Source organism: Phaseolus vulgaris, chromosome 11, assembly GCF_000499845.2.
Source record: "Phaseolus vulgaris cultivar G19833 chromosome 11, P. vulgaris v2.0, whole genome shotgun sequence".
In the NCBI taxonomy this organism is placed as follows: Eukaryota; Viridiplantae; Streptophyta; class Magnoliopsida; order Fabales; family Fabaceae; genus Phaseolus; species Phaseolus vulgaris.
The window spans coordinates 32,369,995-32,383,499 of NC_023749.2; the positions used below are offsets into that span (position 1 = coordinate 32,369,995).

General features: G+C 26.4%; 1 long non-coding RNA gene across 1 annotated transcript; it reads left to right on the top strand.

Annotated features, from left to right (window-relative positions):
• Positions 1-8,047: 8,047 nt before the first annotated feature.
• Positions 8,048-10,034, top strand: LOC137829771 (uncharacterized). Its single transcript, XR_011084080.1, has 3 exons — positions 8,048-8,498; positions 9,787-9,864; positions 9,986-10,034. It is a non-coding gene; the product is annotated as an uncharacterized lncRNA (long non-coding RNA).
• The last annotated feature ends 3,471 nt before the right edge of the window (positions 10,035-13,505 follow it).

The window sequence follows — 13,505 nt, forward strand, 5'->3', positions numbered from 1 at the left end:
TTTGCTTTGGTGAAAATTTCACTACAACTCAGCTTGATTTCGACCTTATTTTTGCTCAAGTGAGAAAATTTTCACTTGAGAAAGAAGTGAAATTCTCACTTAAGTTAAAAATTCTCACTCAAGCTAAAAATCCATTATAGCTTGAGCTAAAAAGAAAATTCTTCTTTTCTTATTGTCTGTCTCTTTAATGAGTTATATATAAATATAAAGTAAATATGAGTTTGTATAATCAATTCAATTGTGAATTTCCTAAATGATTTTGTGATGTATCTAAAAAAAATTAAATGATGTATGAGTGGTTGAATGATATATTATGAGGAAACCTTGTATGAACTTGATGCCATAGATTTGTGATAATGTATGAGATGTTGTGTAATGGTAAATTAAATATGAAAAACATGTGTTTTAATAGAGATCTTCTAGCTTCATTGATGATCTAAGTCACATGGACTAAGGTATCAATTGGTGAGAAATTGACGAGAGAGTTCATACACATTGTGATCACTTGTAGTCACACGGTTTTGGATGTTTGAATTTAGTCTTATCATTTCTCTTAGATTCATATGTAAATTTAAGTCTTGGGTATTGGATCAGATGTTAGTCTCTGATAGGGACATACTTAATGAGTATTTCGAAATATGATGGATTATTGAATATTCAGTATGGTTGAAATGAAATCAAAGTACTCTGAATTGAAATGAAATTCAATGATTGTGATTGAAAATAAATTCATGTGTGGTTTATATGAATGATAAAAATTAATAATTAGAATTCTCTATGACAACATTTTAAAAGAAATCTTGAGAATGACTAATTTGATTGGTTCTTATTGCATGTATTGAGTTTATTATGAAATTTCTTTTCATTAACTTACCCTTATTTTTTTGTTATGTTGTAAATTGCGATGATTGTACTACATAAATGAGCATATCTTGATATAGTTGCAGGAGTGCCTTAAAGACCTTATAATTTTAATTTCGAGCTTTGAAATGTAATTATTTATTTTTATACAAGTCCTAATCATCACGCATTAGGAATATTTTGAAAGGTTCTAAGATTATATAGAACCACAACCTGTATTAATACTTAGGAGTATTTTGGGAAGTTACAAGTAACAACATTAAAAAAAATAGTCTTATTATAAAAAAATAATAATTGTTAGTTTTAGTTAAACTTTGTTAAAAATTAATATAATTAAGTATATTTTAAATATTTTGTTAATTGTATTTTATTAAAAAAACAATATTAATGTATAATTAATTCTGAGCGAACTACTGATTATTTTAAATTAAAAAAAAACATATGGATTCAATTATTTCAATGACGAAGTTCAGATAAAATTCATAAAATTCAATTTTTTATATATTAAAATTGTATTTTTTTCTTATTTTAAAATAAATATGTTAATATTTATTCGACTATTTAATAATTTAATCTTATGAGTTGAGTTAAATTATTAAATAAAATCATCATCCTTTAAGAAAAAAAATAATTTATAATATTTATTGGATAACATTAAAAAAAAATTATAATATTTTGGGAAGTTACAAGTAACAACATTAAAAAAAAATAGTCTTATTATAAAAAAATAATAATTGTTAGTTTTAGTTAAACTTTGTTAAAAATTAATATAATTAAGTATATTTTAAATATTTTGTTAATTGTATTTTATTAAAAAAACAATATTAATGTATAATTAATTCTGAGCGAACTACTGATTATTTTAAATTAAAAAAAAACATATGGATTCAATTATTTCAATGACGAAGTTCAGATAAAATTCATAAAATTCAATTTTTTATATATTAAAATTGTATTTTTTTCTTATTTTAAAATAAATATGTTAATATTTATTCGACTATTTAATAATTTAATCTTATGAGTTGAGTTAAATTATTAAATAAAATCATCATCCTTTAAGAAAAAAAATAATTTATAATATTTATTGGATAACATCCGTATTTATAACGTAAATATTAATAATATTCATATAATAATAATAAAGATTTCTCTATTCGGTGTATATAAATTGTTTTTTGTATTTTATAATATGTAAGAAATTTCAAATAACAATAAAGAATGTATTCAGAAGAACATATTAAAAAATATGGACTTTCAACTCTCATCCTTCAAATAAAAAAAATGTTCTTCAAATGAAAAGAAATACAGTTTTAGTCCTTAACACTAAATGTAAAAGATTAAGTAGAAGAGACTAAAATTATGTTTTTTTTTTTTCAAATTTAAAAAATAAAAATTTTAATAAATAAAAAAACTCAAAGTTTAGCTGTTGAGAAAAATAATTAAAAAATATACATTATTGGCAACATCTAACCTACAGAAGGAAAGTGTTTGTGCTGTTGGGCTTTACATTTTAAGGATAACATAGAGCACAATAAATAACAGCACACTATACAACATTATTTTTTATTCCCAGCATGTCCCAGACAGGTGCCCACTTTTACTACATTTTCTTGTGACACAATTATGACGGGCCAAACCTGTGACGCAGTTGTAACTTTTAAGGATGTTTTGGGTTGATTGGAACAAATCCAGATATTATACGTTGATGGCTTCAGGTTGACCAATAAATATTTTACTTTTTCTACGTAAAAATATATATTTATTTTCAGATATATATATATATATATATTAAAATAAATATATTTTACTTTTTATTAGGAGTGTCAAAATAAGTTGAATAGTATGAGTTAATCCCACTACGTTCAAAACTTGATTTTAAAAATTTTTTTTTTTTTAAATGTGAGTGAAATTGAACTTGACTTACTTAACTTATCAAATAAAGGAGTTTGAGTCAAGTTATGAAATAAAGGAGTTTGAGTCAAATTGGAGGTAGGTTGAGTCACATAACACAATAACTTTTTATAATGTTTTTCATCGTTTTCATTATAATTATTTATTATTTTTAATTATCTAAATTGATATTTTGATCTTTCTAAGACTGGAATATAGTATAATAGTGTTTAAATAATTTTGATGTTTAATTTATTTGTTTGTTCAATTATATAGGTTGAGACTTTGAGTTTTACTATATTTATTCTATTATTTCCTAATTATACATGAGTTTGAACAAATTCATATTGATTGTACTAAAATAAACATACGAAATAAGTTGGAGGATGAGGCAATCTGGGTTGAGTGGGGTTACACATTTTTTAATACCTAGAAGTGAATATGTAATATTAGAAAATCATTAAATAAAAATCAATTTTAGAGAAAAAAAAATATAGTTAGTTACTAGACTAAATTAAATACTATTTTATATATTAAAAAATTATTAATATTTAAATTAGTTTCTATCATTGATAAATGGTTTCTAAATTGGTATCTAATTAACTACGAAAGTTTTAACTACCAATTATTTAGAGATTTTAAAAATGTTAGCTAATTATATACCAATTTAGAAACTATTTATCAATAATAGAAACTAATTTAGATAACAATCATTTATTTTTGTTATATACCATTGATTTCTATTTAATGATTTTACTATAGTGCTGATTTGACTAATTTCTAACTCAGTTCATTATGAGCTGCCAACTCGAATCAAATTGACTTTATTTGACAGCCTCTTTATAATAGTAGTTATCACTACAAGAAAAACATGAAATAGAAACCAATTTTTAGATACCAAAATAATTAGTTGTAATAGTAACTAAATTAGAAACCATTTTAGAAACAAAAAAAATTGGTTTCTAAATTAGTTTCTATTATTGTTAAATAGTTTCTAAATTGGTATCTAATTAGCAACCAAGGTGGTTTTAGAGACCAAATTTAGAAACTAAATAATTGGTAGTTAAAACCTTGGTTGCTAATTAGATACCAATTTAGAAACTATTTAACAATAATAGAAACTAGTTTAGAAACCAATTTTTTATTTAGTTTCTAAAATAGTTTCTAATGTAGTTACTATTGCAACTAATTGTTTTGGTGTTTAAAAATTGGTTTCATGAAGACTTTTTTTTTTAACTCAATTTATGATAAGCCAACCCGAATGAGTCAAGTTCACTTTCTTTGAGACTCTCTTGCAATAGTAGTTATGTAGATGTGTTGGCATGACTATGCCTATACTGATTTCGTAATAAAATTCTTAAATAAAGTAATATTTATTTTAATAATTTTAAAATTCTTTTTATATAGGTTAACATGCTTAGTGATTAAAAACAAATTAATCTTATGGCATACTTTTCATTATGTAGATTAACCATTTCTTTAGTAATACTATAAATTTAACTTTTTGTAGAAAAAAAATAATTAAAACTCGTATATTGAAGATAACATAAATAAATATGTTTAATTTATCAAATAAAGTTATAATATAAAGACTTAACATTAATATATACACAATTTAAGTATTGAATTAGATAATCCATCATTTGTAGTTTCCCAATACATCGTTTAAGTTTGAAAAAGATGAAACATAATGTTGCTATAACTAAGAAATGCAATTTAATATTAATTTTTGTGATGTCATTGTGTCGACTCTAATTTAAACAATACAATAAAAAAGTTAAAATATAATGTTACATAACAAATAGTTTATATAGATTAGATAAAAAAAAACGTACACAAATTTAAACTAAAAGATAAACTAGACAACTTTAGAAAGTTGCATTTAATACAAAATGCTAGGTGAGATTTACTTACAGAGTGATAAGGTAAAATAAAGTAAATGAAATTATCTTAATATTTTAAAAAAAATAACAATTAAGAGGATAACTTGTAAATCATATTTCAATATAAAAAAAACTTAATAAAATAACATGTGTTTGTGACTAATATTTTCTTTAACTTTTATTTAATTATATTTAATTATTGGCTTAATATTAAGTTCAAACTTGTGATGTCACATGAATTTGTTATATTTATACTCTCTTATAGTGTGTTTGGATTGTGGAGGTGACATTGTAGTCAAAGACGGATAAGAGGGTGTCATCCAATTTGGATCAGGGCAAAGATGAGGTGGGGGGGGGGGGGGGGGGGGGAGGGAGTTGAGTGAATGAGTGATCTTCTGAAGGTTGAAGAGAAAAGAGAGACGAGTGAAGAGAAAGTCATGTCATAGTATCCCTTTTACCATTGTGCCTTCCCTTTTTCTTCACTTTTTTGAATGAATTGATTTTACATTGCACTAGTGCCATGCACGACACCACAATTACTCCATTTTACAAATTCCTAACTTTGGCACAAGGAATATCTTTTACCACCATGAACGTGATGAATACACTACCTTAGAGTTGTTAGCTCATAAATAATGTTGTTTCATTCACGAATTAGATAAAACATGCTTATGGAAAACACACACTGCATTTGAAACAAACATTTCATTCAAACAAACATTTGCATTGCTTGAGTGGCCTTAGAAAGCTTCGTGAGTTAGTAGAGTGCAAAGCCAGTGAGTTTGTAATTGTATCTTCAATCTCAGGTTAGCCATTGTGTGAGTTTTCTACCGTGCCTAATCGATTACCAGTGAAAAAGAACACAACACTTAATTGATTATGTCATTCAAAATAGTTAATAATTGATTAGGTTAAATACATAATCATTTATGTGTTGTTTTTTGGGAGCATAATCGATTATCTGAGGTGTGTAAATACGAACTTAATCAATTATAAGTAACATAGTCGATTATGTTTGTTTTGTAATAGAAGGAATAATTGATTATGGTCCTGAAAACTTTGGCTAATTGATTAAGTTGTATTTTAAGGCATAGGGTAATCGATTATGTTCATAGTTTTTTTTTCAGATTTTTCAATTTGTGTTTTGTGTGATTCTTGCTTTGTTTTCTTTTCTTCATAAAATGTGGATTGTTTTCGGGTGTTTTCCAGCGGAGCTTCTTCTTCCTTCCAGTTATGTTCTTGTTCGGCTTTTGTCTAGGTATGTGTTTTTTTTTTTCAATTTGTATTTTGTTTCTGTTTTAAATTTATCGTTTAAATTTATATTTTTTTTGGATGTTTTTATTATAAATTTAATTTGTTTAATTTATTTTACCGTAATTGTTTATGGGAATAAGTTTGTATTTTCCTTGAATATATTTGTAGTTTAAGTTAAATGTGTTTTTAATTGAGATATTTTAGAAATTATTAGTTCATATGTATTTCAAATTTAGATGTAAATATTTTATTTGAAATTTAATAATTATATTAATAAATTAATTATCTCCATGTTCTTTTATGTTTTTTATATAGTTTTTTATTGTATTTTTGAAAAAAAATATGAAATATAAGTTTTTATTTTGCTTGACATTATTTTAAATTACAGATTTGAATATATTTGTTGAAATTATTATTATTAATATAAATTAATTTGGTGTTATTAATCAAAATTAATTAAATATATTATTTAAAATTAGAAATATTAATATAGTAACCAAATTTATGTTATATTATTGGTAATTAAATTTATAAATTAAAACTGTTTATTATTGAGAAGCCATTTGAATAAATTTTGAGAGTGTTAATTAAAATCCATTTTAAATATACAATAAAATTAATTAATGTAATTATTGTTTTTTTATTGATTAGTAAGAATTTAATTTAATATTATAAAATTAGAAATATTGATATAATTTTTTTTAATCATTCGGAGTTATTATTTATGTTTATGATTCGAGATAACTCTTTGTCTCATTATTTTAAATAAAATAAATTACATCGATAACTGAAAATTGATCTGAATCACATAAAATTGTTTTTGAGAAAAAGTTCCAATTTAAGAAAATAGAAGAAGTTATAAAAAGAAAGTTGCAAAAATGCAAGGAATGTAGGAAATGTCATGCTTTGATAGGATATTAAGTAAAAATTAAGTTGGAGTAAAGTTAGTTTATTTTGAAAAGGTATTAAATGCTACATTCTAACTCTACAAACAAGACTTCATATTTAATTTTCTTTTCTGTTTAACATTTGTGTTTAGATTATTCCTTTGTTTTTAATTGTTTTGTTTACATAAATAATTTTTGTTACATTTAATTGTTTATGAAAAAAATAATTATTTTTTTTAAATTAATATTTTGTATGGAATGAAAATATAAACTATACTTTTTTTTTAAAAATCAATTAATACTTATACGTATTAAAATAATTATTATATATTAATTTAGATATCTATACAGTTTCAGATATTATACGTTAAAAATAGTAAAATATAATTAATATTGAGTTGAAATAACCATTGTTAAACAACCCAGATTTTACACAAAACACATTTACATAATTTCTCTTTGCCACAGACTAATTAAGTCAAAGTTGAATCCTAACATTTGAATTATTAATTATTAATTAGAAAGAGTTATAATAAGATTATCCATTATATTTTTGGTTTATTAATAAAAGTTTCATTCAATAATTAATATCAAAACAAAGATTATAAATACGATCTCGCTTAAGAATTAAAAATAAATAAAAAAGTAATTCCAAGTTATATCAACTATCTCTTAATTAAAGTATTTTTATAAAAAGTTTTTTTTTAATACTTTCTATTTGTAAATAGGAAACCTTTGAACTTTATTAAACAACCTCTGATATAAAATTAGAATATTTTTATATAAATATAAATTATAAATATTTATATGTTTTTTATTAATCAGATTAAGTCATACGTACCATCTATTTTAATATTAAGATTATAAAATCAGAAATATTTATATATATTTTTTAATCATAATTGAAGTGATACATAGATTAATTTAAATTATATAATTATTATTTTATGTTTGTATTTATTTGAATATTTGAAATTTTAATTTTTACTAAAAAGAACTTGTAAGTTGTGGCGGTTTTAATATGGCGATTATTAAAAACTGTCACAATTATCCGTATGATATGACATCTTAATAACTGTCGTAATTCTCTTTCAAAATGTGGCATTTAGAAATGCATAAATTTCCTTTCATTCCTTCCCTCGTATTTACTTTATTTCCCTCCAAAAAATTTCATTTTCCACACTTACTCAATTTTAATTTTCCAAAATCTTGTTCTCTCGTTCAATTCTCAAAAATTTTCCAACACTCTTCCAACAACCTTCCCCCGCTAAGTTCAAGAGTCTCTTGCCCCCTGAGACCACCCTTTTCCAACACTCTGAAGCACAAGCTCGCCACCGTCGCCGATGTCCTAACCGACAACTCATTGTCACCTTTCACTCACTCGCGCATCCATAACCTAGTGTTCACTATCGCGCCCTTCACTATTCGCCATCGCCGATTTGAAACTTTTGTCTGCAAACCCTACCTCTCTTCACTCTCGCATTCCTCCACGATAGACAGAGAAATGACGACTCTCCGCCACTGTCCGCAAACCCTACCTCTCTCCTATTTCAATCTCGTCTCTGTTTTACTTTAATTTTGGACGATCTTCAATTCGGTTGCTAAATTGTTCGTTTTGTTTGTCGGTACATCGAGATCAACAAGCTCGTGAAAGGAAGGCCACTGGATAACCTTGAATCCATGCAATGGATGACTGCGATTGTTTCAATTCTGGACAGAACAAGTAATTCAATCTTAATTTGATTCTCATGCGTATTATCGTTGCAAATTCCTATTTAAATTCGTTGAAATTAGCTTTCAGGATTAAATGGTTGCTTTGGATTGATAATAAGGGTTTAGGATTGAAATTCTAACTGACCAAGAGGAGAATGTTGTGAACTTTGGATTCTTTAGTGCAATGTTTTTGGTATCGCTGATATAAATTATTTGAATTAAAAATACTGAATGCTAAATTTTTGTAGTTAATTCTTTGGAGAGGAGAGAGGTTTGCAGAGGAGGAAGAGAAATGAATAAGAAATCTTTGAGTGTTTTTTGCTCTATTCTGCACTTACGCTAGACCATTTTTTCATACACTGGAAAAGTTCGAAGCCTAAATTCCAAAAACTAACATAGTGTAGGAGGATTGCTTAAGCCTTGAGGAATTTAATAGGCCATATTTCAAGCCAATATGATACATGATAGCATGAATCTTTCCCCCTTGTGATGCTTCATTGAAATACAACCTTATTAAAATTAAAAATACAGATTTCTGAGGTTATAAGTAGAATACTTTGAATGCATTTGTCCTCCTGTTCTATGTATGGTGTTGGTTGTTTTCTTCAAGCAAGGCTTTTTGAGCATTCTTTTCATGTTTCTCAGTGAGTTTTGTTTCCCGACAGAATAGATGAGTTAATTAACTTATTTTGCATTGATGTGTTGTTTAATGTAAGTATTTTTTTTTCATTTTTGGAGAATATCTCTTCCTCCCCTAATAGCAGGTGAGATGGAGACTGATATTTGTTTCCCACTTTTTAATTAGGAATTGATTACATGATGATTGGATTATTGTGATATTACAAATTAACTGACTGTCACTCTATAGCTAGTTTGAGGATTATATTAGGTTTTACTTGTTATGTAATCATATATTTATTCAACATTCAATGTAAAAAGGTTTCTGACTATAACTGTATGACTATAGTTGGATGATTGGATTATTGTGATATTACAAATTAATTTATGTCTGACTGTCACTCTATAGCTATAGTTTGAGGATTATATTTGGTTTTACTTGTTATGCAATGGTATATTTATTCAACATTCAATGTAAAAAGGTTTCTGACTATAACTGTATGACTATAGTTGGATGATTGGATTCTTGTGATTACAAATCAATTCAAGCATTATAATTATGAAAATTTCAATTTTACAGTCTTCAGTAAGCATACTTGTTCAAACATCTATGGCAAACTCCCTTTTCTTTCATTTGTGAATGTGATCCCTTGCAAACTCCCTTTTCTTTCTTATTTCAGATTGGGGATATTCCTGATGCTGAGATTAAGCTTCCCGACAATGTATTGTTTGTCTGTAAATTGAACCCAGTTACCGAGGTGTGTAATACCTTTCTGTGTGGTGTTATGTATATGTAGTTATCATGTTCTCTTTCTCCCCAATTTATACTGAGGTCAAAATCATTACTTGACTACTAATATTTTTTCTTTTAAATTTTAGGATGAGGACTTGAATACTATATTTTCTCGCTTTGGAACTGTATCATTGTGAGTAATATTAGGCACTTTACCTGTCATGACATTTACCAATAGTGATATCATTTTGTATATACTGTTCTTACTTAATATTTTAATTGTAGGGCTGAAATCATCTGTGATCACAAAACTGGTGACAGTTTATGCTATGCTTCTATAGGTCAATATGTATATCCACTTTGTCATTTGTGTAAAATTTGTGCTTCTTTAATTATGTTCAAGTGGTTCTTTCTCCCATTTTCTTTCCAATTTCTACTCCAGTTGCCTGGTTCATTCCTATGTAATTCTAGTCATTTTTTGTCTACCACCTTTTTTACAAAACAAAAGATTAAGGATGCCTTTTTTACAATACATATTTGAGAAGAAATAATGGTTATTATTTTATTATTAACTTGAATTATTTCATGATAAATCATTTTAGAATTAGAGATAAAAGAAAATAAACAAGATGAAGGATAAAATTTCTTACTTAGGAATGGGTAAGATTTAAACCTGTTCAACTTAATGCTACTCCTTAACATATTGATTTGCTTTTTATTATTTTTTTAAACTCATTTTGTGTTTCTAGATGTATGTTTCTTTTCTTGAAAGAATCTCATCTAAAGACATTGTTTGCCTGGGATGATCTATCTTTTCTATGTTAGTTGCTTCTTAATTTTTCTTAAATTATTTCAGATTGATGTTTGATTTGATAACAAGCTTTGGTATATATCTTTTTATCGGCTTTCTCAATATTCTTTATACTTGTAAATTTTTTTATTCTTTTTTCTTGTGTTATGAAGAAATTATATACTTAAAATTTTATTCTAATATTGTTTTCATTTATTTATTAAAAATTGTAAATTAACTGTGAACATATTTTAACTTATTTCAGGTACTGGATGTTGGAAGTGGTGCTTAATTGATGATGATGTATTGATCATGATGATATACTGGACTGCTTTGATGATGATGATATACTGGGCTGCTTTGTATTTTTGAACAATTATGTGTTGTTATTTTAAATTTGATTAGGGATGTATGAACTTTTGAACAATTATGTGTTGTAATTTAAAACTTGATTAGGGATATATGAACTTTTTATGTGTTTTCATTTTCAATGAAATGAATGGATGATTATAACTTTATACATTATTTTATTTTATTATGAAAAAGTGGTGGTTAAATTTTATAATTGTATAAAACAGATTATAAAAAACTGCTGGTTAAATTTTATTTATTCAGAATTAAAATTACGTCAGTTAAAAACGCCACTACTTACGTATAATATGGCGCCAAAATCTTCTTTAATGAATGTAAATTGCGACGGTTATAACTGACACTGCTTACATTTAAAAACCGCCACTATTTACACTATGTTTAAAGTGACGGGTGTTGCGGCGGGTAGCGTAAAACCGCCACATTAAACTTTGTGGCGGCCAGTTCTATGGTGGTTCGGGAAACCGTCACAAGCGTATATTGTCGCGGTTATAAACGCCAGTTTATACGAAAATAACCGTCACAATATACATTTTTTTTGTAGTGTTTACATATATTTATATCAATTTTTGTTATATTACTTTATTCAATTCATATATTTATGTAATTGTTATTTTCTGTTTAGAAATATTTTTTGTTTGATTAAATTTTAATATTGGAATTTTAATTTGTGTATATGTTGATTTTTTTTTTTTATATTAGAGTATTGAAATAATATAGTCATTTACATTAAAAATATTTATTCAAATTTTTATGACTTATTATAATTAGTTTTTAGGGTAACCGTATTAGTGTAGTTTTACACTAAAACGATAATCATATTTGTAATGATGTATTGACACTTACCCATAATCATGGTTTCGGATGAAAAAGTTAAACATTACATGGATAACAATATGATTTTGGCAAGACATTTGACAAGATAGAGATGACAAATTTTGAGGAAACAGTTGTAATTTATAACGATCTTGGTGCGATGAACATGAATTTAATTTCACAAATACAACAACAAATTAAAAAAAATACCCAAGGTGCATCAATGATGATCCTCTGTACGATTGATTTTGGATTAAATTTGTTACGTACGATGCTTAATACAACCAACTCTATGACCGAGTTCCAACCACAAAAAGAGCATCACAGACAAAAATTGATGGAGTACTTGGTTCACACTGAATGATGCCGTGATATTATTCGCATGGGACCATAAGCCTTCCTTCAATTATGTCAACGAATTAGGGAAACTGGACTAGTTAAAGATGCATATCGATCAACCGTAGAAGAATAAGTTGCCAAATTTCTCCACATTATTGGTTATAATGTGAAGAATCGAAGTGTTTCATTCTTCTTTCATTGGTTTAGAAAAACAGTTTCCCGTCACTTTCATAATGTTTTGACTGTGACTTTAAGGTTGGAGGGAGAATTCTTAATTCAACCAAATGGTACTGTTGTAGAACTACACATCCTTAACAATAATCGATTTTACCCCTACTTTAAGGTTTGTTTATGACAACATTATTTTAAATTATATATAATGTTTTGTTTATTTTGTGTATAATTAAAATTATGAAATTTGGTTTACATTAGAATTGTTTAAGGGCCATAGATGACACTCATGTTAAGGTCTCACGTGCTGATGCATCTCGTTTTTAGGGAGAAAAGATTAGCCAACCCAAAACATATTTGCAGGTTGTGACTTTGACATGAAATTCACATACGTCCTGGCCGGTTTGGAAGGAACTGCCACCAGTTCAAGAATATTGAAAGACACTTTGATACGAGACGATCCTTTGGTTATTCGAGAAGGTTAGTTTTTTAGGTGTTTGGGTGTGCAAAACAATAAATAGGTTATAGTAGTCATTACTAATGCAGGTTTCCACAATGTTTGTAGGAAAATACTATCTTGGTGATGTAGGTTTTATGTTAAAAACAATAATAATAACACTTTATCACGAGGTTAGATACCATTTGAAAGAATATTCACGAAGAGGTCCAAAAAATGCTAAAGAGTTGTTTAATCATCGACATTCGTCACTTAGAAATGTAATTGAGAGGGCTTTTGGGGTAATGAAAAAACGTTTTCCAATTATTGCTAGTAGGACTAAACCACCATTACGATGTTGATAGTATGACAAAAATTGTTTTAACTTGTTGTATTTTGCATAACTTTCTTCGTAGGGTCGACAACGATGAGTCTTTGATTGAAGAAGTAGATCATGAATTGCTACAAGAAGATGTACAACCAACCCTTTCTCATGTTCGTGAGAATGATTATAGGCCAGGATCACATATTAGGGACACTATAGCCAACGAAATGTGGCAAGATTATATCTAAATAATTAATTTGACGTAATAAAATATGCTTTCTATTTTGTTTCAATGTTTCTCCTCCTAACTTTATTTAAGTTATGATCGTGACAAGAATGTTGTTCCAGATTCATTAGGCGATTATCGAGAGTTCACTAAGTGGACGACGAAAATGAACTTAATTCTTCTAAATGCAATGG